The 24,645-nt window shown below is 39.8% G+C and overlaps 2 long non-coding RNA genes and 1 other non-coding gene across 3 annotated transcripts in view; all 3 read right to left on the bottom strand.

Annotated features, from left to right (window-relative positions):
* Nucleotides 1-24,645, bottom strand: part of LOC134529254 (uncharacterized) — a 132,477-nt gene that overhangs the window by 37,049 nt on the left and 70,783 nt on the right. The window lies entirely within an intron of this gene.
* Trnae-cuc (transfer RNA glutamic acid (anticodon CUC)) lies at nt 5,650-5,721 on the bottom strand. The gene has a single exon. It is a non-coding gene; the product is annotated as a tRNA-Glu (tRNA).
* LOC134529261 (uncharacterized) lies at nt 11,012-16,045 on the bottom strand. Its single transcript, XR_010074517.1, has 3 exons — nt 15,808-16,045; nt 14,012-14,327; nt 11,012-11,134 (listed from the first exon to the last, which is right to left on the bottom strand). It is a non-coding gene; the product is annotated as an uncharacterized LOC134529261 (long non-coding RNA).

Genomic DNA, 24,645 nt, shown 5'->3' with positions numbered 1-24,645 from the left:
TGCGACACCAGTGCCATATCGGCACTGCATACGTGCAGTCACTTATACTTTGCAAGGCTGTATCAATACTACCATATAGCGCGCATGTAGGGTCGTCTGTTAGATGTATCCTGTATTTCCGCATAGCAGTGGCTGTGAGATTATTGTAGAAACTGTACGCTGTCGATCGTAAAACCGAAGAAATATATATGTCCGCAATAATTCTCCAAGTTCGCATCCAATGGATTCTTGGTGTGCGACTTACTATGACTGGTATTGTCTCCCGGGATTGTATGGTTCTGTGATACAGATTTTTGACTGATGCAGTTGAGTCTTCGGGCATGGCTTGCACAACAGTAGCGAGCGCCTCTTGGGCTCTTCGATATATGAGCGGTAGTCGCCCTGTTTCCGCCCAGACTGTTTTTTGGAGATACGCCTCATGTCCGTCTGTCGTAATACAGTGGCGATAGCTGTCACGTGATAAATTGCTTTGCATTTTGCGCCATGATCAACAAGTCACAGCCCCCCTTGGTTTGTAGGTAGGTAGAGTTGTGGCCTGGCTAGATATACGATTTCCACAGAAGATGACCGACGTACGATAGAACACGAGCATGATATTCTCTTGGTAGAGGAAAAATATGTGACACATACCACATCTTTCAAAGTAATGAAGTTTTTATAAGCGATACCCTTTGCAATATGTTCGTACGACGATAGCTTGTGCTTATTTTATTAGTGCACAATTTATTTGTGACTACGTCCCAGTAATGTTGCACAGTACATCTACTTGAAAATACACACCTAGTATTTTAATCTTATCCATGGACCGAAAAGAGTGTACATCTTGAAAATTTTCTTCTGTGCCACCCAGCTGCAACACTGCTGTTTTTTTAGCATTTACCTTCAAATTTGATACACAACGGCAAAGTTCTAGATAATTTGCAACTGTTTTGATTTCATCTTCTGATCTAATGATGAATGCGAAATCGTCGGCATATACATTAAGTTTAAACGACATGTGATTTACAGGAAAGCCTTGCAATTTGGTTTCTAACATTCGACATAAAGGTTCGATGGCAACTGTAAATAAAACCATTGACAATGGACAACCTTGTCTTACAGAGCTGTTAATCGGTATAAGGTGCGTAAGAAATCAATTTACAATCATCCGAGAGGATATTCCGGTGCACACCAATTTTTACCCAAGTTAGTGTAGTGTCTGGGAATCCAAAGTGGGTAATTATTTGAAATAAATAATTGTGGTCAACCCGGTCGAAAGCCTTCTCCATGTCGATGATTAACAATGCAGTTGTATTCTGGTCTAAGGATGTAAGTAGTTGCACATCTTGCAATGCAAGTACTCCCTGTGTAATGGATCTTCCTGGAACCGTACACGTCTGGCCAGGACCAATTACATCACTGAGTCCTAACTTTAAACATTGTGCGCATATCCGGGCTATTATTTTATAGTCCGTAAAAAGAAGCGTTATTGGTCTAAGGTCTGTTGGCTTCACTGCATGTTGAAATTAGAAAAATGATGCCTTCTTTGTGGGACTTGCAGAACTCCCCTTGAGCAAGAATGTCATGTACAACTTCACAGAAGTCGGGGCCAATAATCTCCCACAGGACCTTGTAGAACTCATAGAGTATCCCACCAATGCCTACTGACCTTTTTGTTGGCAAGTGCTGTATTATATTATTAATTTCCGCGTCCAAACATGTCGCCTCCATTACTTCCTTAACATCATCACTGACTTTAATTTCACACTCCCACAGCACTGCCAGAATCAAATCTGGTCCTGTCTCTGGTTTCTTGTACAGCTGCAAAAGGTATTGTCTTAGTACACCCACTATCTCGAGTTGGTCGTGCATTGTTATACCATTGTCGTTCAGGATTCTGGCAATGGCTTTACAACAACTTGCTGTTGCTCTTTAATTATGGAAAATAAGCTGATCTTTTCATCGTAAAAAAGGCTCTTATTTTGTAATAGTAAGTGACTTTTTGCATTTTTTGACTGTACAAAACTAACAGTTTTAGTTTGGTGGCTCGTATATTGTTCATTACATTTTCCCCTCTGTTTGCGTGTTGCTGTAATTCGTGCAGTATGGTTTCGTAAAAGTTGTTAAGTCCCCCGTCGTTCCTCTACCAGTCGATATGCATGCCGTTTGAAAAGCCTCGCAACATTCGGTTTTACACACTTCTCCCACCAAATGGCAACCGAAGGAAACTGCTGTTTCCGTCCTTGCCATCGTTGCCATTGTTCTGTGAAGTCAGCTGTCAATTCTGAATTTTGTAACAGTTCCGTGTTGAGACGCCGCGTGCCTCGCCCATACCGTGTAACCTCGGCAAATTTTTCATACGTGAATATCACCGCACAATGGTCACTGATTGCTACTGGTAGTACATCGCATCGATGCACTTTATTTAAATGCCGTGTTTTGATGTAAAATCGGCCTATCCGGGATCGGTTATAAGTCGTAAAAAACGTAAATTGTCTGTTTATCCTGCCGGCAGTTGTATCGCTCATTTCCAGGCGAGTTATCATTGTTGAGAGAGCTGTGTTTCTTGAATACACGCCTCCTTGGTGGTCATCTGCTTGAGTGATTCAATTGAAATCGCCACCAAAACTACATGGTTGCAAGCAGGTTTAAAGAAAGGTACCAAATCTACTTTGAAAAATGCTGTTCTTTCCCGTCTAGCCTGAGTTCCGGAGGGCACATAATTGTTCAGCAGTACATCGTTGATACGCCCTGCCATCACCCGACCTGATGGATGGCAACGGAGGTCTTGAATATCCAGTCCAGCACGAGTTACTATAGCTGTTCTCCATCCCCGATCGCCAACATTGGTATACACATTGAAAGTTTGAAAGCCACAAAAATCGTGTGTCACAACTTCTTGTAAAAATAAAAAATCGACTTACTGGGTTCGAAGAAATGTTCCTAGAGCCGATATTTGTGCAGGGACTGAGACCGCACAAATATTTAACGTCACTATGGTGAGGACTGTAATCATTGATGAAAGAAAAATACACTAAATCCGCCACCACACACAAAAAACAACCTCACAACCGAGTTAAACATTAACTAGTCTGGCAGACTTGAGGAAAGCGTTGTATTGTTTTGTTTATTTCCTCAATGGTTGTTAGACGAGTCTGTCCGCGGGTCAGTTTTCCATACGATCTTGTCTTTGTGAACTACGAATTTTTTCAATAACTGATTTGGCAAGTTCTAAGGATTCTCGTCGGTCAGTTTGCTGTGGTTGTTCTGATTTGGACAGTGCTATTGATTTCCTTGCTGGGCTTTTAGTTCCGGTACGTCTGTCTCGTTCGTGCGGTCTTTTATCTCGTGCGATATTTTTTGTTACTTTGTGTGTCCGTGTTTACATTTTCACCTGCCTCCATGTCATCCGCCCACAAATCAGGTTGCAATACATTTTGAATTGCTGTACCATCCTGTGTGTGTTCTAATGTTTTATTTCGCTTGGAGTGTTGGTAAGTTGTTTCTTCCGCCTTCGCCTGACGCGCATCGGTCAAAAGCGATTTTAGGTTGACGGCTCGCTCCTCAACTGTTTCCGCGTCCGGCGTCTGCAGCGGTGGTTCCCGGTCACGCGAGTGTAATGGAGGAAATTCCTCTTCTCCAGAAGACATGACAGTTACGTTTGCCCGATTACGTGAACTGCCTTCAGCCACGTTCGGTGCGCCCCACCAGCGCGTGGCACGCGCGTCTCTCTTCTAGAGGCTCGGGCAAGCAATGCGCTCGTGCGCAGTGGACTGGCAGTAGCTACACGTTCGCGGCTGTTTCGGGTATATAACTACACCCCGATACCCGTCAATTGTTACACAGGATGGAATAAATTTTTTAATTTCAATTTTCGCAAGACGAACTTCCGTTTTTACTTTATACTTGTATTTAGTGCTCCAAACCTCGTCTTGCAAAGTTACTGCACGGCCATATCCTACTAGTTCTGTAAGAATTTTGTGAGTTTCTATCTATATTGGCAGGATAGGGATTCTTACCATTTTTAAGTTGTCAATGGCGTGTTCAATAGTGACGCTGATCCGTTCTTGATCGGCAGTGATGAATGATGACAGTCCTTTGGTGCGACGCAAATTGGCTTCGCATGGTCCAGACGAAACTAATTTCAAGAATATACAGTTTTGTTGACCGTCAAGCTGTAACGCCTCTATTTGGTCTTCCGTTACATTCAAAACTGTATCTAGCCACTCGTGTAAATTCAAGGGCAGAGGCATTTTAGCAAAGACTATACGCAACGTTTTGACTCGAACGTTTGACATAGTTACATTACACTATTTGTGACACAATCAATAACTGGCGTCTCACTTCAGAAACGTCATCCCGTTTGACTCGCGCCGCGCTCGGAACACGATGCGCACTCGCCGGCGACCCGCACGGAACTACCTGCGTCGTGCGTGGGGAAGCCATCATTTCACAGACGAGAGAGCCACACCCGAAGTTCCCCGAAGTTCATGCTCGCTTTTTTTTCCGTACCACAACAGGTGTATTTATTTGGGATGTAGCTTACTCATACGTCATACTCCGTTCTATCTCATTGAATAAACCGGTGTGGCATTAAATTTTGCGGTCGATTAGGATAGGTTAGCTACATTTTAAATACTTTAAAACATTGTGGATGGTTGCTTATATTAGGTAAGTATAGCTACATTAAAAATACTGTGAAATAATTTTATGGTTGCTTAGCAAATAACCTTTTTAATATGAAACTATCTAGCGCTAGGAAACCGTTTACATTATTTCACAGTATCTTTTATGTAGCTATCCTAACCAAATCAACCGTCCACAATGTTTTAAAGTATTTATAATGTAGCTAAACTAACCTAATTGACCATTAGTTATCATGAGTTGTCCAAAATAAACATTCACGGACACACGGCAAACAAAAAATATGGCGGCGTACAAATAAATACCGTTGCCTTGTTTAAGGTCTTTCCTTTTATCAACACCGCCATATCTATTTACAATGAACAAAAAAAAAAAACAACCGAAGATGACGATCGGGAGTTTGGCTCTCTCGTCTGTGAAAAGAAGGCTTCCCTCGTGCGTGAGTTGGTGTGTGTGTGGGAAAGGGAAAGAGGTGGAGAAATGGACCAAAGCTACCATTTTGAACCCTCTTCCAGCATATATTAAATGAGAAGCATTGCTTAAGATAACCTTTATATGCAATAAAATATAACTTCTATTGTTCAATTGATCACGTTGGCAGCCATTTGGAGACCCCAGTATTTTCACACGGCCAACAGTATGTGACTTTGTCACGATCAAGAGCTGCAAGTCAAGAGAATGTGTATGTATATAGAATCGAATACACAGCAAGGAAGATTATTCAATGATCAGATATAATTAACACGCAATGCAGTTTCTCAAGAGGTTCTTCAATAAAAACATTTTTGTCAAATATTTTGATCACACACACACATATACATACATATACATAAGAAATAATTTTCATTCTAACAATAAAATAATCTGAATCCTTAATCAATGTTTTCTTTAAATTAAATTATAGTGTTTGTAACATTCACAATTTTTCTACGGGCACCTTAGGCACTTCATAAGTAACTAGTTTTGAAAAATGTCTGTATGAAACTGTATGAAAGCTGGCATTAAGAAAATTAATAAGAAAAACACTTCCGGTACCGGGAATCGAACCCGAGCCTCCTGGGTGAGAGCCAGGTATCCTAGCCACTAGACCATACCGGATTTCTGACAAATTTTATTAGGTTTTAATTAAACTAATTTAAAACAAGGCTAGATTAATTTTTTATATATATATCCACGGGGGTGGATATTATAATTTTTACACTATGCCTGCCATAATTTATCTGTTTTAGTCACATCGTTAGGTTGCCTGTGCATCTGTCTGTGTTGTAGTTGTGTTGTCTACATTTACTGCTTAGTATTATCGTTTATTCAGTCTGTTTTTCGCTGTGTTTTTCAGGGTCATTTGTTTTCTTTATTTACTGTTCTTGTTACTACTGACTCGTCGTTGATAGCCCACTGTGTCCGTCTGTGTTGTAATGTTTTTTTTTTTTTTTTTTTTTTTTTTTTACTAATTACTTTCTCGGAATTTTCTGGGCTGTATTGGATTTTATTATTTTTTTTATTTTGGCTTATTTTGGCTTATTTCCTTTTTGGATGCGTATTCATCTTTAGTTTTCTTATGTCATACAGCGTAAGCTTCAATGGCATATGTCCAAAAAAAATCCCATATCAATCTTTCTCTCTGCAGAAACAGTTCAAAGAACGAATCCTTACTAATATTATAAATGCGAAAGTAACTCTGTCTGTCTGTCTGTTTGTTACCTTTTCCCGGCTGAACGGCTGAACGGATCGTAATGAAATTTGGCAAGGAGATAGATTATATCCTGGGGATGGACATAGGCTATCTTTTGTCTAAAAAAAAAAATAAAAAAAAATTTAAACGGGTTAAAAAAATATATCTTAATTTTATGTAACGTGTGTCATAGATATACAAACTGTTAAGTGTCATTCCTCTATGTCTGCCGAGCAATAGCTTTCAAGCCATTATGTTACCTTTTGCTATTGTAAGGAACTAAGTAGAGAGTAAGAAAAAAATAAATATCTTGACAGTTTGTAGTGTCGCCATATTTGTTTCAATTTTCAATACGGTTTTTGTATATTACAAATTAATTATTTTTTTTACAGTACCTACTTATAACTTATTTGCAAGGAGTTTGGTTTAGTGTTTATAATTAATCTGCTGAGCGTCAAGAGTCTCAGGGCTACTGAGACCGAAGACCAGAAATATTTATCAATTATGTAATATATTGTTCAAAAATTTGAATTTTACTATTTCAGGTAGATCGATTTTTTTTATTAATTAGAATAGTTACGTGTAATTGCCATCTTCCTTTATTTCATATTAAACATTATGTTTGGTTGAGTGTGAGATAATTTTATTTATGTATGTTTTAATTTCATTTATTTTCTTATATATATATATATATATATATATATATATATATATTCTTACCTACCTACTTCTATTAAATTTCAGGTGGATGTTAACATTGTCATTCCAGTTGAATAAATTTTTTTGACAAATTATTTGTTATTTATACTTTTTGTTTTTCATTTTGGACTATGTTTTTTTTTTTTTTTTTTTTTTTTTTACTTAATTCAAAGATTTGTGGTGTGTACAGGGAGTGATATCTCTATTAATTTTAATACTCCTTTGGAATAAGGCCACCACAGTTTTACGTATCAACAAATCCTACAAATGTTTTAAACATTATGACAAATAAAAAATAGTTTCAAAAACATCCTTAGTTTTTTTTTGGTGTGTATAGTTTGAAGTTTAATATTATGTGTGTACGTAAATTCTTAAACATAGAGTTATTTATTAATTTATTTAGAAAATTATTCATAGTTAGGTAATAAGTTTTCCTTTATATCTCTTTCGATTTGTAGTGTTTCCGAGCCTTTCGGGGTCTTCAACATCGCCCCCCCCCCCCCCCCCAGGTGGTTAAAGCCCCAAAATTACGAAAGTTTGAAATTTTTAAAAAATCTTTCTCTTTCGATATTAAGCGTTCTAGAGCCATTTTGGTCCTAGAACCCCCCGCCCCCCTCTGGGAAAAAGCCCCAAAATTTCGATAATTTTAGGAATTTCTAATATATATTCTTTCGAGATGGAGTGTTCCGAAACATTCGAGGTCCTGAACCTCCAACCCCCCCCCCCCCCCTCCCTTTTCTCAAAAGTGAAAGCCACAAAATTTCGAAAAATTGGAGAAAATTGTATTAAAGTTAAGTCATTACGAACTAAAGTGTCCGGGGCATGGTGGAACTTTTACCGAAGGTCGTCTTCGCACCCAATTTTGGGGGAGGGGGGGGGGGGGAGCGCAAAACTCCAAATTAACGAAAAATTTCAAAAATTTCTTAAATTTAAGTATACTTTTTTACTATTTGGAGTGTTTCCGAGCCATTATGGTCCTCAAACTACCCTCCCCCCACAAGGAGTCAAAGACCCAATAATAAAAAAAATTCCCAAACTTTCGAAAACCTATTCTCTTTCGGTTTGGAGTGTTTACGAGCCATTCGGGGTCTTCAACATAACCCCCCCCCCCCCCCCTTCTCCGGGGTCAAAGCCCCAAGATTTAGAAAAATTCAAAAATCATTCTCTTTAGATTTTTAGTGTTTCCCTGCCATTCAGGGTCCTCAAAATAACCCCTCCCCCTCTGGGGACAAAGCCCCAAAATCTCTAAAATTTCAGGATTTTCAAATATCATTTCTTTCGAGATGGAGTGTTCCGAACCTTTCGAGGTCCTGAACCTCCACCCCCCCCCCCCCTCCCTTTTCTCAAAAGTGAAAGCCACAAAATTTCGAAAAATTGGAGGAAATTGTATTAAAATTAAGTCATTACTAACTAAAGTGTCCGGGGGATGGCGGAACATTTACCCAAAGACGTGTTCTCCAACAAATTTGGGGTAAGGGGATTGGGGGAATGCAAAACCCCAAAATTTCGAAAAATGTCTTAAATTTAAGAATACTTTTTTTACTATTTGGAGTGTTTCCGAGCCATTCGGGGTCCTCAAACTACCCTCCCCCCACAAGGAGTCAAAGACCCAATAATTAAAAAAATTCCCAAAATTTCCAAAAACCTATTATTTTTCGATTTGGAGTGTTTACGAGCCATTCGGGGTCCTCAAAATCACCCCCCCCCCCCCCCCTCAGGGGTCAAAACCCCAAAATTTAAAAAATTTCAAATATCATTCTTTCGATTTTTATTGTTTCCCAGCCATTTAGGGTCCTCAAAATCACCCCTCCCCCTCTGGGGACAAAGCCCCAAAATTTCGAAAATTTCAGGAATTTCAAATATCATTTCTTTCGAGATGGAGTGTTCCAAACCATTCGAGGTCCTGAACATCCACTTTTCGCAAAAGTGAAAGCCCCAAAATTTCGAAATATAAGAATATATAATTGGATTTTGGTATGTATGACGTCGATAAACTCTTACACCGTTTGACCGATCGCCATGAAAGTTGGCACATCGAAGTGTTTTTATCATGAAGAAGGTTTTTATGCTATCAATTTTTTTTGTAACTCCCCGCTAGATGGCGCTGTAGCGCATCAACTTCTAAACCTTTCAACCGATCGCCCTGGGTAAACATAAAATCATAGGTCACAGATACACAAACAGTAATTATGTGTCATTTCTTAATGTACAACACACTGGACATATCGCTATCCATTTTTCTGTAACTCGCGGACAATATATCACCCGGTGTTCAGCCCGGGCAAAGCCGGGTACTGCAGCTAGTATTTATATATTTGAAGAAATTAGTAAATACTAAAAGCAGGGGCGCACATCTGTAGGATTCGCAAGGGAGGTTTGCGGAAATTCGAAGCGGAAATTTTGGGGGGGGGGGGGGGGGGGGGGAGTGGGAAGTGTTAGTTTTGCGCGTGGGTTTTATTTAACAGACATAAGTCATCTCTGGATGGGTGCTTGCATGTTACATGCTGCCCATGTATTGGCCTATATGCATGCAATAAGCAGAATACTTTAAAATTGTATAGGTACATAAAGTTTTCGATAACACTTAGTTTTGACGTATACGTTTATTAACCCCGTTTCACAGTCACGATATTCAAGCTCAAGGCCCTTCAATGAGGGGCTTCTTAATTACATGGGAGAGCTACCACCACTGCCCCCCCCCCCCCCGGGTAACTATTCCCATGTCTATAAGGGTGTACGGGGAAGGTGACTGTGATGATAATGAAACGCCGTAGGCCACGCTCCTTGCGTGCCAGTTGGCCAATGCATGACGTTGAGTACCTCTCTCAGATGTGATAGAAACTTGGCAAATCTTTGACCGGTCAGCAACCGATGATGGCAATGAGCTACGCTGGCTGACAGCCGGTTGGGAAACAACTAAAGTAACCCCCCCCTCCCCCCCCCCCCCCCAGAAATTCAGCAATTAACGCGGACAGCATGTCCAAGTTCCCGCTCCTTGCACGATAGTCTCTTTTCTCTTCTTCCGTCTTATCCTCATACTTCCCCTGTGTACTCGACCTGCTTGCTTACTGCATGGCTTATTGCACCTTGAATGAAAGTGCCCAGGGTTTTCCCTGTGTCTATGAGTCTAGAGTTAAGATAAGGGAGTTAGTCATGGCATTAATAGCTGCCATGGCTGGGGCACATCACCTATTAGTACGCCATGCAAAACTTCCGTTCCTGCATGATTGGGCATGTATGCTTCGTACTGGAACGCACTTAGTTAGCGTCTTCCCCCCGAGACAACTCACAAATACAGTTTTAGTTAGGATAGGAAAAAAACTGAGAGAGTGTGTGTGCTCAGAGGCCACGGAATTTTCGCTGAAATACTCAAAGATAGATGATTATTATAAAATGTTTAAGCTTGGACTCACACGCCATGTTGATTATTATTTAAGGGTTAATCGATACCTTCCTTGCATTTGTTGTCCTGCCACAAAAATTTTAAAATGAGTGATATAATATTTCACCAATGATATTAAACTATCTATTGAAAATTTTTGTGGCAGAATATATAAAATAGAGGTTTCGAGTTAAAATAAAAAAAAAGCCCTCAAATAAAATTTATGACAAAAAAGAAGAAAAAATTACATTTCGTGTGAGACCGAGCCGAAAATTTGGTGCATACTTATTTCGAAACACTTATTCGTTTCTGCATCGCACACCACAGATTGTATTTAATGGTTCCTGTACAGAAATATATAAATCAAAAAAATGGTAAATAATGAACGTTAATATCTGTGAGTCGGGCCCTCGGATTAGTTTCCACAATGATCCTGGTCCCAACAAAAAGAGAGTTGGCCATTACTGGCACAGAGCGACGCCAGGGGAACGAGAGACCCGAACAGTTTGACTGAAGCTATGAAGCTATTCACTATTCAGCTGGGGAGTGGGCAGGTGGGAGGATTTGGTGAAGGGGAGGGGGGGGGGGCGGCTGCGCACGCGCTGAGTGTAGCAAGCACTCTCTCGCACCTCTCCATTGTTGCCAGTTGGGGCACAAAGGCACGAGGGTCCCAGCGGGTGTGGAGACTGCAAGACCCGTGCTGGCAGCATCTGCAGCCGCGGTCACCTCCGCGCAACATGGACTCATGTGCCTCCACGCTAGGAAAAACACAGACAGACGCTTTGTGCCTGATGACGTGAGCTGTTTCCAGCTCCCGACACGTAGAAATTTTTTTTTTGTCACAGAAAGCATTCAGAGTTCATCATAATACATAGGAATACGTCCGTCCATAGCACTCACACTTCTACATCCCTTAGCGCACGCAGCCACAATGTAGAGGACGCATTTCTAATGGCTGGATAGTATCCGAATACTTTTACTGTTAGCACCACCTTATGTCTTACTAATTTGTACGTAGCCATTTTAAGTCGTGATATCTACGAATATTCAGCAGAACGTAAATAACAATGACCAATTAAAAAAATTAATATAGCGTGACTGTTATGAATGTCAGCTGTTACATGTTACATTTTTAAATTAATTTCAAAATATTAAAAAAAAATTTTTAATAACTAAATACCCCTGTGAGTTTAAGTTCGCTAATCGGTAATTTTTTTTTTAAGTTTGTATGTCTCTGTATTTTAGTTATAACTTATGTTTATAACGTTTTTAAATAATCGTATGATAGAATCTAAAGTATTTTGTGTACAAACCAAATAATATATGATTCCGAAGGCTATAGGACGTAGAGACGCATTAGTGAATGAGAGAAACCTCACAATAATTGGATGTGTTTTGTTTTCATGGAGAACCTCGATTTTAGTGGACGCATGTAGGGATGTAGATACATTCCTTGTGAGAATTCGGAAGCAACGAAAAGATGGCCGCGTCCACTAAAATGCAATTCTAGTGGATCCCTTAGCTGAATGATCCATTAGCTAGTATTCGGATACAGCTGTTGTGTCGTCCAGATTATCTGATTAGTTTCATCGCTGGGTTAGTCTGTGGATCAACGTGTTGGTCAATTGTTTTTTTTTCTCTGTATGACTATTTACTGTCAACTTTATTTTCTGGCGAAAAAAAATATATATCCAGTTTCGGGTAAAGGAGAACTAAGTGGAGTCCCTTGTGTAACCCATATTTACTATTGTGATGTGGTGTATGCCAATTTAACAGAAAATCTGTCTTCGAAGTCACAAAGATTTAAGAATACATGTCTGAGAACAATCTTTAACTTGAAGTCCCGCGATCACGTGTCGCCATGTTTTGACCAGCTTCGTAGGTCACGACTTCACGACAGACTACTTTTAAATTACGTTACATTTGAAAAATTCCATCCCAGACTAATTGCACAACCCACTGGTGTCGTTAAAAGATAGTCAAGGATTGAATACAAACCTAAAATTGGAATTCGAGCTTAGTATTACCACTCACAAAGTTTAAACTTTAAGTTGAGAAATACATATTTTAATGTCACCAATGATTCCACACCGGGTTTGTTTATAGGTATACGTTAAAACAGATATATGTGTCATGTGTAAAACATATCTACGTTCTGCTCCAATATTGTGTTACATAGAAGAAAATTTTCTGTACTTTTACAAAAGATTCCTTTGGCAACCAGTTGTCAAGAAATTGTTTGTAATAATACAAGAAAGATATTACAACTTTGTTCAACACATTGCTATGGTTATTTTTGCATATTGAAGTACGTCATTCGAGATAATACTAAGTATTTATTATGAAAATTTTATATTGTAATTTTTTTTATTCAAGCGTAATTTTTCTAGGCCATGGAAAAGATAATCGAATATTCAATCATTGGGCTTTATTTTGTTTTATTGTGCTTATTAAAGTGCGCAGTAAATACTGGAAAGATATTCAGGGAACAGTTTACAAATAACATTAACTAATAGAGGTGCTGGAACTACACAGCATAAATGTCCGGGTATAAATCCGATCCCAGTCTTACTGCGAACACTATTCTGTAGTGATGCATTTGTTTTCTGTAAATGTACAAATTATAAATATCTCTAATTTCACATTAATATTTCTGTTCTAATTACAAAAAAAAAATTATAGTGAGTATTTATCATTATTTCTTATGTTTCTTACCTATGTTTGCTTATGTTCCTTAGACGTTTAAAACGTCTGGACTAAGTTGTTAAGTTATCAGGTTTAATTAAATTATTTAATATTGTATTATTACGTGATTATATGTAGTTAGGCAAATGGTTAAATTTAAGTAAGGGCTAAAAACCTTAATTTCTCCAAAAAGTCATTACTAAATAAATAAATAAACTGGCTCGGCGTTGTCAGCTCATTATGTTTGTCTGCGCTGTAATTTTATCTGATTAAATTCCTTCCGCGGGAAGCAATAGATCTATCTAATATCTTATATCTGTGCCGTCTGCAGATTTATATATCAGCTGACATATAGACCTGTTATCTGTGCGTTTATATATTCATCTTTGTAATCCATTTTTGAGGTTTCTCTAACAACCGGTGTAAACCAGTAATGCCGTGCTCTCCATGAAAAAATGTTAAAACAGTTTTATATCCGTTACACAGCTCCCTCAAAACACATCCAATTATTGTGAGCACCTCGTTGATACGTATCTTGCCAAGTGGGACGTCTCGGCTTCAGTGTTGCCAGCCTTTGTAATAATAAAATCCTTAGTTGAATTCGTAAATATCCCATTTAGCTGTGAAATAGTCGACAGGGGTGTAAATTGAAAGATTTTTATTACAATAATTCTTTAGAAATATTTTTAAACATTTTTATTTCAGCCATGTAGTGTGTCACCAAAATTATCTCCACGTTAATAATTTTAAAAAAATCTATATCTTTGAAGTGTTGTGTTCGACAGGTTTTTGTGATAAGCAGTACATGCACATATCGTATATGATTTATACCTTACTAACGACAAATGGGGGAATTTTTTTAATGGACACATCAAATATACCATAGTGTAAAATCCCCCCCCCCCCCCCAAATAATTTTGATTATTCAAAACCAAATTATCCTTTCTTACAATTCAAATTGTTCTGTCATGGAAATCCCCCGAAGAGTCACAACCTCGATGATCTGGCAACACTGCTCGGCTTCTCTGTTGCTTGTGTCACTTGGTCTACTGTTGCTCTTGAGTCCACGCAGCTGTGCGCCAACGGTGCGAAGGCTGGCGGCATGTCACAACTTGCAAAACATCCCTTATTTTTTCGTCTTCTTCAAAGAACCCTTTCACTATATTCCATCGAACGTTCTGCAGTCGGCGGGTGAAAAGCATTGCCACAGGATTGCCGGTCACACAGAGCTCCGCCCAGTGTTGCCAACTCAGCGATCTCTGACATCTAAGCACATTGTATCAGGGGTTGAGGGTCATGATTTTAAATATAAATAATTTGCGTAACCATAAATTCTCTTTGAATTTTAAGTTACTTAACTTTAATATATGTTAAACTATTTATTTCATTTATTTTTTATATATTAATTTTATTTATCATCTTTGATGGTGGCAAAGTTAAAACGATACGTATTTCTTACATTTAAACACATTAAAATATGCTTAACATTAATATTGCATATTAAGAAAGGAAACACTAAGTTTAATAAAAAATACTTAGTGATATCCTTCTTAACAATTTAAAATGACAATAAACAATAATATAAAAAACTTGTAACTTTTACAGTAAAGTATAGAACTACTTATTTTTCTTGTCAGCATTACGTAATATGATAGCAATGTAATAATTAGCGTATCCCATAATTAATTACCCGTACTCTTCTCATTGGTGATGAAAACATTAAACATACTGCAAAAAGATCAGTTTATATTGTTTCCAGCCCGTGAAATATAAGTAAACGCACGAGTCTTATCTGGAGTTGGTCTTTAACTTGAAATTAAAGATCTAAGATTTTGCGAGCAAATTTCCCAACACACCACCACAGCCGCATTTTCTGGCATAGTGTGTTTGACTTTATCTATAGACATCTATGTTTCTCCTTTCTGTCTGCATGTACTGATTCTCTCCATTATATTAGAGGTACGGATATTTCGCCCATTCATTAAGTCTCAAGTCAGAATGCAAAAGTTCACACTCTGTTCATGATTGGACCGCAGTTATTTGGACATGCCCCTCTACGACCGCGAACCAACGATGCCCAGCTAGGAGAGAATTGAGCGAATTATGTGGTGCCGGTTAACAAGGATAAAAATGTTCTCGCTAAGAAATGAACCAATGGGAAAGCAAACATGGGTTGACTTTGAATTCTACCCTGAGGCCAGACGAATCCGCGAAATTTTCGGGTTTCTACACATCATCCTTAAAAAAAAAAAAAGAAGCCGCTTGAATTTGTTTATCGCTAATCTTAAAATTATCGTTTACACATCCGGTCAAAAAGTCATACAATGACAAGGAATAGTCGAGTCACCCGGGGGGGGGGGGGGATGCTAGGTCCCCCAGGAAAATAAAAAGCCTCTTACATAACATAGTTATGTATTCAAAATAAGGTAAAAATACAACATACAAGCAACCAATCCAAAGATGAATTGTGTCAATTAACCACACGCAAGATCCTTGTGCAGCAGATTCCTCTTTGGTTTGTATCCCTGTTAATAAGGAGAGGATATTAGCCCCATGTGTTAGCCGTGGTGTTTGAGCAGACACGTGACCCGCCTCACGCCTCAGACATAGCAGCCAATGCACTGAAGGTAATGTCGAGGCTTTCCTCGCTAGCAAATTGACTCCTGAGTGTTTTTGCCCCGCTCGGTAGCATTCCGTTTCGCGCTGTCGTTTTTCGGGGGCGCGAAAGTCGGGCGTGAAATCTCACCTTCGAACAAGTGCAGTCGATTGTGAAGCGTATCGCCTGGTTGACTGGTTTTATTTCTGTGTTGAATGCAAGGAGCCCCGAGCTAGAAACCTCGAAGGGTACTCGTGCTGAAAGCCATCCCTGGGCTAGTTCGGGTGTCCTCGACGAGTCACGCAAGAAACTGTCCTTCTCTTGAACACGAGTCCTGTTCCTCTCCCGCAACAGCAGCGGAACCAGCTCTTGTTCTTGAAGGAACTCACCAGATCTAGAGAGAAAGAGAGAAATCCTGAACAGCCTTCACGTATACGTTTTAACATGGATGAATGAATGAGTGGGCTTAACGATCCGTTGACATCGTGTTCATTAGAAAGGCGAGATGCATCGACGGTTTGAATGGGCGAGGGAAACGGGAATACCGAGAAAACCCACGGTATATGTGAAAAACAGATTCTACCAAAGTATAATTTTTTTTTTCCCCGTTGATAAACGTTCAACAGACATTCAGAACTGAAGTCTGATTTCGCTTAAATAAAGTCTGTTATATAGTTTGTTGTACTTCCCGTCGTTCATTATTTTACTTCAGATCTCAATTGATAGAGCCGTAATCTTCATTCCAGCGCTGATGGAATCTGCCTTTTAACAAGTTTTAATGGGAAAAAGAAACTCGCCCTTCATAAAAATTTTAACAGGAAATAGGTACCTGCATGCTAGAATCTCCTTTTCAGGGGATTTTAAACTGGAAAAAATTCTACACAGAAAAAAATGTTCTGTACTTTTACAAAAGATTCCTTTGGAAACCAGTTGCCAAGAAATAGTTTGTAATACTACATGGAAGATAATGTAAATTTGTACTACACATGGCTATAGTTTTTTTTTGCATGTATGAAATGTGTGTTTCAAAAATTTGCGCATGATTTTATATTTTAATTGATGTTTCATTCAAGCATTTTTTTTTAAACCAAAGAGAACTATTCAACAGTTTGACTTAATTTTGTTGAGTCATGATTATTATGTGCGCATTTAATAATGGGAAGCTTTCAGGGAACAGTTTACAAATAACTTTAATTCATGTAGGTTCTGGGAGAAACAAAGCATGAATTCCCGGGGAAAGAATCGGAACCCAGTATTACTGCGAGATAACGGTTGTTTTCATGTAAAGGTAAAAATTTACCTGCGTATGTATGCAATTTTAAATGAATATTTCTGTTCCATTTACAAAAACAAATTATTACAGTGTAGTGCGCTTGAATTGGCTTATCGTATCTCCTTCCATCGACTGGCGACAACTCCATCGCGTAACCCACTGCCGGAGAAACAGGGCTAGATCCCGCCGGGGAGTCGAACCACGGACTGCCTGAACTCTCACCGCCGCTGTGCTGGTCCAGTCCACGCGGAGAGACTCTGGTTGTGTCTGCTCTTGACGACCATTCATGTTCCCCCTACTCGCAGAAATTCGAAATTCAGGTTGCAAATAACGTTCCATGATTGACGGTCAAGTCGGAGACAAGCATTTTGGGCATGGTTTAGATCACACGGAAGAAGTGGGCGTAAAGATGAATGTGTAAATAGATAGTACCGGCCTTATCACTGCACACACAAATAAACTAAAAAAAGAAAAAGAAAAAAAGAAAAGCAAGCCCCTCAATCAATCAATCACTTCGCGGATGGAGTTAGTAGCTGTGACGTAGTTGAAGTCACTTTTTAACATTGCCATGTTGTTCCGCCCAAAAAATCGAGTAAGTTGCGCTTGATAGCGTCTGATGAGGGTTAGTAATTATGAATTAGAATATCCGTCGTTCGTCGTTAAAAACATTCGTTTTCGTAAAAAAAAAAAAAAAATTAACTGTTTCCACGATGCAGTTTTTTTGGGTGTCTAACCAATATGGCGCAACAATTAGCTGGAGAGAAAAAAGATTCACACAGTTACCGTGTATAATCATGCGGACATGGCCACTCCCTTGCTTCGCGCGCCCTTCAACTGTTCTTCACAAGGCAAATGAGCTGAGGAAGTGCTAGAGATACACTAACGCGAACAAGACTATTAAGTTCAGGCAGCGCCAAATGATTCCAAGAAACTATCCATCGTTAAGTAACTGTGTCCTATCGGTTTGTGCGAGACAGTACATTCCCAGTTGTATCAACCGAATGAAAGTTGAGCTGCTGAAATAACTGAGCTACAATAATTTTCCCGAAAACAGAGCTAAGTTACGAGTGACAATGTATATCAATCGATTATTAAAATTACAGAATTGCGCGAATTTATTTGTTTGCGCAGGATAGATTGTATGAACACATACCTACCTTGATGTTGCATTTATTGCTGGTCATTGAATAGAATATCTCTTATCGTGTCAAAAATATATAGCCTATCGACAGGAGAATCGTAATTAAATATAGTCTTGTGTTTAATTACGTGAAACACACTGATCTGAATGATAAATATGAAGAAATTCTCTCTCATTTGAAATCACCAACTTATTATTTTTGTGGTATTTTTTTTCCTCCTGCAGTACTTTTAACGCCGTTATTATTCAAGTGAATTTTGAAACTCGTTTGCATTTTTATTGTGTCGTTAAAGAGGAACAAAATACATACACGCAGAGAAAGAAAATTTATGAATCCATGACTTGAGAGGAAAACATGTTCCAAGACTTCAAACATGTTTCTATATAACGACCTTCAGCAAGTGACGTCAAACTTAGGAACAGGAGACAAGAATCTATCTCTTTCGAGGCCACCCGCATACATGAAAATTAAGTAGCATTAAAGTCCTTGAGACCTAATGTTACGTAACGAGTTAAGTCAGATTAATAATTCCTTTCTTAATAATACCTTTTAAAAACTAAGCCGTTTACGCAACATAATTGTTAAAGTAGGATGAATCTAGGACATTTAACAAAAAAAAAAAAAAAAGAGCGCGTGTAACTTAGTACATGTGATACAGGTGAAACTTCTTTGGCAATGCAAACCTCGTCTCGTAAGTATATTGTAAGGGGTAAAACGACAGAGGGAGAAAGAAAGACAAATTGATAATAATGATCAATTAACAATAAATATTTCTCACTGTTGAAATACACCATAAAGAAAAACTGTGCGTGTTACTGTTTCTTCAAACAATTCTGCCATTTTGAACACGCTAAATATCTGAACGAAATAGGTAGCGCTATATATGCAGGAAATGCAGGAAGTGTCTAGACATCGCTCTCTACGCTAATGGTTGAAAAGGAGGAACGTGAGCGAGCTGGTGGCAAATATAAAATTCAAGGCATACACAGCTGATTGTATAGGATACATATATCTATTCTCTGAAAAATGCCATGCGCACACTCTCCGTCTTATTCTTTCGTATATCTATCTCTTTAGGTTATTTTTTAGGGGATGGGGGGGGGGGGGGGGTTTACAGGGGACGAATCATAGCACAAAGGGGAAAACGAAAATGAGCCCAACAACGTATATAGAATAGTGCTCTCTAAGTATTTATCATCTGAGCTTTCCACGTCAGAAAAATTTCACAACAATGTTTAACGAAAACGTCGTATTAAAATTTAGCCTTGAAATTTTACTCTCACCAGGCCCAAAGGAGCTTCACTTCAGTAATTTAAACGCAAGAGTACGGTTTTAAATTAATAAGTTTCCCTCCTGCTATTGGTCGTTGTCCACGTAAGAAGTCAGAGTTCCCTCGTAGCCACGATCACTGAGGCATCACGCCATACACTAGGGCATGACCTCGACCTCTGATCTATCTACTTCACCGATGACTCTACGATCCTTGTTCTGGAACACTTAGGCCCTGAGCTTTGGTCCTCTACGTATAATCCCCTCACACTTACATTTCATTTCGACACTCTGGTTAATTATTATTTCATGTTCCAAATTTTATTTAAAAATCTAATGAAAATGAATTTTTCTCATCTTTCTAATCATGAGCGAGTTTTACTGTCTCTATAATACTCGGCTCTATCAATCAGGGGAAACGAAGTATTTGCAGTGAAGAAAAATGTGCGGCAGAATCCGGCCTTTGTAAGCTGGAAGATAGCGGTATTTTTCTAAGTATCATAGGCAGAAGAAACAATGACATGCTTCGGTGTTGAATTATTTAAGCTCAAAATTGTTTTGATCGATAATATAATACTGAAGCTACTCATATGACCGGCAAACGACAAAGAGACACTCGGCAGAAAACATGTTATTGAAAGTGAAAACAGCTGTGGGTTTTGAGAGATGAATTGGCTAAACTTGTTTTATTCTGTAAATGTATCAATATGTGTTTGTGTGTGTGAAGGAATGATATCCGTAATACTGAACATTAAATATTTATTAAATTAATATTGAGCATGTATAGGGATGGTAGCGACGCCAGTTGGATGACTGCGCTTTCAGTCAACGTGTCATTTGTCATATGATGCGCGTCTGATGCCATACTCAGAGGAGGACCTCAGAGTCAGGTCTGTGAACAGCTGCATGTCGTGTGCTGGTGCCCTCAGAGGAGGACCTCAGAGTCAAGTCTGTGAATAGCTGCATGTCGTGTGCTGGTACCCTCAGAGGACCTCAGAGTCAGGTCTGTGAAGAGCTGCATGTCGTGTGCTGGCGCCCTCAGAGGAGGACTCAGAATCAGGTCTGTGAAGAGCTGCATGTCGTGTGCTGGTGCCCTCAGACGAGGACCTCAGAGTCAGGTCTGTGAAGAGCTGCATGTCATGTGCTGGTGCCCTCAGAAGAGGACCTCAGAGTCAAGTCTGTGAATAGCTGCATGTCGTGTGCTGGTGCCCTCAGAGAAGGATCTCAGAGTGTGAATAGCTGCATGTCGTGTGCTGGTGGCCTCAGAGAAGGATCTCAGAGTCAGGTCTGTGAATAGTTGCATGTCGTGTGCTGGTGCCCTCAGAGGAGGACCTCAGAGTCAGGTCTGTGAAGGGCTGCATGTCGTGTGCTGGTGCCCTCAGAGGAGGACCTCAGAGTCAGGCCTGTGAAGAGCTGCATGTCATGTGCTGGCGCCCTCAGAGGAAGACCTCAGAGTCAGGTCTGTGAATAGCTGCATGTCGTGTGCTGGTGCCCTCAGAGGAGGACCTCAGAGTCCCGTCTGTGAAGAGCTGCATGTCGTGTGCTGTTGCCCTCAGACGAGGACCTCAGAGTCAGGTCTGTGAAGAGCTGCATGTCATGTGCTGGCGCCCTCAGAGGAAGACCTCAGAGTCAGGTCTGTGAATAGTTGCATGTCGTGTGCTGGTGCCCTCAGAGGAGGACCTCAGAGTCAGGTCTGTGAAGGGCTGCATGTCGTGTGCTGGTGCCCTCAGACGAGGACCTCAGAGTCAGGTCTGTGAAGAGCTGCATGTCATGTGCTGGCGCCCTCAGAGGAAGACCTCAGAGTCAGGTCTGTGAAGGGCTGCATGTCGTGTGCTGGTGCCCTCAGAGGAGGACCTCAGAGTCAGGTCTGTGAATAGTTGCATGTCGTGTGCTGGTGCCCTCAGAGGAGGACCTCAGAGTCAGGTCTGTGAAGGGCTGCATGTCATGTGCTGATGCCCTCAGAGGAGGACCTCAGAGTCAGGTCTGTGAATAGCTGCATGTCGTGTGCTGGTGCCCTCAGAGGAGGACCTCAGAGTCAGATCTGTGAAGAGCTGCATGTCGTGTGCTGGTGCCCTCAGAGGAGGACCTCAGAGTCAGGTCTGTGAATAGCTGCATGACGTGTGCTAGTGCCCTCAGAGGAGGACCTCAGAGTCAGGTCTTTGAAGGGCTGCACTATGCGGTAGTATGCTCAGTGGGGCCTCTAGCCCCACACGCGTCTAACTGCGGCCTCGATCACAGAGAGCACCACGTGACTCGCGAGTTGCGCAACAGGTGGTCGCGCAGGGATCAGCCTCATGCCCCCTCCTTCCCCTTGCAGCAGTGACCACAGCACGCCGTATTAATTATTAGAGCGTTAAGATGTAACTCCAGAGGCTGTCTCAAGGACACTCGCACTGTTGCCGAATATAGGACCACGACAATTGATATGCAAGCTGGATCCAAGGTGGTGATAGTGTTACTGGCCTACTTTACAGAAGTGCACGATGGTAACAATGGCAAGTTTGAGACACCATTCACGTTTACATTTAAAACATTAAAAATTTGAAACGTCAATATTTTCCATACAGTGGTGTATTTTAACAAATGCTGTTCATAACAATAAATTATTCAGGAATTTTGAGCATTCGTCAACCAGTCTAGTTATGCCACGGAAACGTTTTGAAGTGAAACTCCTTCACAACCGATGGGGAGTGTCAAGGAGGTGACGTCATCAGAGCGTTTCGAAAGTGTAAGAAGTCTCAAGAGGACAACGAAAAGTGCATCGATTAGGAGTGGGGCGATTAATGATGGAGAGTGGGAGGACATTCTGAACTGGTACATTCGATAACATGTTTGCATTATGACATACCTGTATACTTGCATGCTTGCACACTTACACACATTCTTTTACCTTCATCTGTGAAGTTTTACTTCTAGCACGCATCCATGGTATTTTAATTTCTATTTGGCCCTAATTATTTGTCAGTATATTCGTGACTTGAGTATTCTAAATGCAACATAACTGTCTGTTTAGAATATAACTTTAATTTAACTTTCAAACGATTGCCAATTTTCTCCTAAAGATATTTTTTTTTTTCAGGATCGTACTGATATTTTAGTATAGTTTATTTGCGTTATTATTTGCGTTTGTATCTGTACTTTTGGGATACTAAACTGCTAACAACCTTAATTGTCAAGAACTTTCCTGTTACATTACCACAAAATGTTTTATACTCTTGTGAACAGTGAAAAAGTGATGTTTCGCCCGTCAACCGTCATCACAGTTGTTCACTTATTTTGACTAACAGAATGGCTTCGAAAGACGTGAAAAGTTTTGATAAATTTTATACAAAGTAATGGTAAGGTTTTATGTCATCCTTGTCATTATCATATTGTTAATATGTCCAGCAGTTAACTCGAGGGTGAGCACTTGAAGCACTCTACACTGTAAATAATTTTTATTTAACAAGAATATTCCTGTAAAAATATAGATATTTGTTATTTTTTATAATTACATTAAAACAAATGTATGATTTACAAAATAGAATTCGCAGTAATACTGGGTTTAGATTACTCTGGCATTTGTGCTTTGTGTTGTCCCAGTAGCTCCAATAGTTCAAGGTATTTGTAAAATGTTCCCTGAATAGCTATCCAGTCTTAACTGCGAACAAAATAAGCATAATACAAACAAATAAAGTCAAATCGTTTCCATGATTCAAAAGAAATTATGCTGGAATGAAATATCAATTAATAAAATATATAAAATTATGCGACAATTTTCGTAAGAAATACTCAGTAAAATCTCGAGAAACGTAATTGATACCTATATGACAAAATTAAATGGTTAAAATTTATAATATCTTTCTTGTGGCATTGCAAACCTTTTATTGGCAACTGACTTCCAAAAGCATATTTTGTAATAGCACAGGACCTTTTTTTTTTCAGCTGCGTCCCGTGCAGTTCGCGGTCGCCGGGCGCGCGGTAACGAGTTCCTCACGCGAACGACGCAAGAAGCTGTTTGTCGCCGAGCGACCGAGTGTTTGCCGCGGAGGTTATCGAGATGCAGGCTCCAAGGACGCCAGCCGTCATCCGCGCGCCGACCTGCAGCCGCGGCCCACGCTTGCTGCAGTCCTGCAGTGGTGCCAACAGCCCGCCCCGCCAGGGGTGTACCTGAGTCCAGTAGCGTAGCCAGGATTTGTGTATGGGGGGGTGTTATGAAGCATGCCCCCCCCCCCCACACATATTAAAGCGAGGGGTCCGGGGGTCCTCCCCCGGGAAAATTTGGATTTTAAGGTGTAAAATAGTTCTATTTTAGCAGTTTTCGGTTCTTGAATTTAAATATTGTAATGGTAAAAATTGTATTAATTTTAATATGAAATTTGTTTGAGTGATGAATAAGAAATTAATTAAAGATTTGGAGCTAAGGGGGGGGGGGGGTTGAACCCTTAAACCCCCCCCCCCCCCCCCTGGCTACGGCCCTGCCTGAGTCGGCGAGGCGACGCTCGCTGGTGCTTTTTCACGTATCATTTCATTTCTGAGTAAACGCCCTCAAATATATATATATATATATATATATATATATATCACTGAAACATGAAGAGTTTTTGTCTTGAGATTTAATATGTGGTGTCCTAAAACATGAATTCATCATCAAAACAAATCTGGCTAGAATACACTTGTAGGTATTTTTTTTTTATGTGATATAGTTTGTAATACTTCAAAACCGTTTCCAGTAAAGAAGTATCTTTTTTTTTTCGGCCCCTTAAAATGCCAATAAGTATGCAAAATTTATATTTCCTAATGGATAATTGATGCAAAGTGCAATATGCAAAATAGCTTCGTTCAAAAAATACAAATTTTAAACTCGTTTGATTACTGGCAGCAGCGCGCGCAGAAAAAACAAAGACAGTGCTAATGGCAGTCGGCGTGTGTTTGAAAGAGAAAGAAAGCGCCTGTTTTCACACTGCAATCTAAGGACGCGGTTACACGGAACGCCTTACTACTTCAGGTGAAGAGGTTTAAGTATACATGTTTACAAACGCGAAAGAGTGCGGTCACGTGGGTTCAACTCCCAAACCGATTGTCTACTGCCATCGAATGAATGTGTCGTGGATTACATTTATTTGAGCAAATGAACCTGTGTCAGAGAATTACCGCCATCATCAATTTTGAAACAATAAAATATTTGCCTGTTCTTTTTTGGTTTGCAGTCGGTAAATATTACACGAACTTGTGCCGAGAACATTCTCTATCTTTCGTTTTCCGCAAAGGACTGTTTATGCTCTCAATTCTCAATAGCTAATCAGAGGCTTATGTAGAAGAGAT

Source organism: Bacillus rossius, chromosome 1, assembly GCF_032445375.1.
Source record: "Bacillus rossius redtenbacheri isolate Brsri chromosome 1, Brsri_v3, whole genome shotgun sequence".
Lineage (NCBI taxonomy): Eukaryota > Metazoa > Arthropoda > Insecta > Phasmatodea > Bacillidae > Bacillus > Bacillus rossius.
This window is presented reverse-complemented; position numbering and strand designations above follow the sequence as displayed.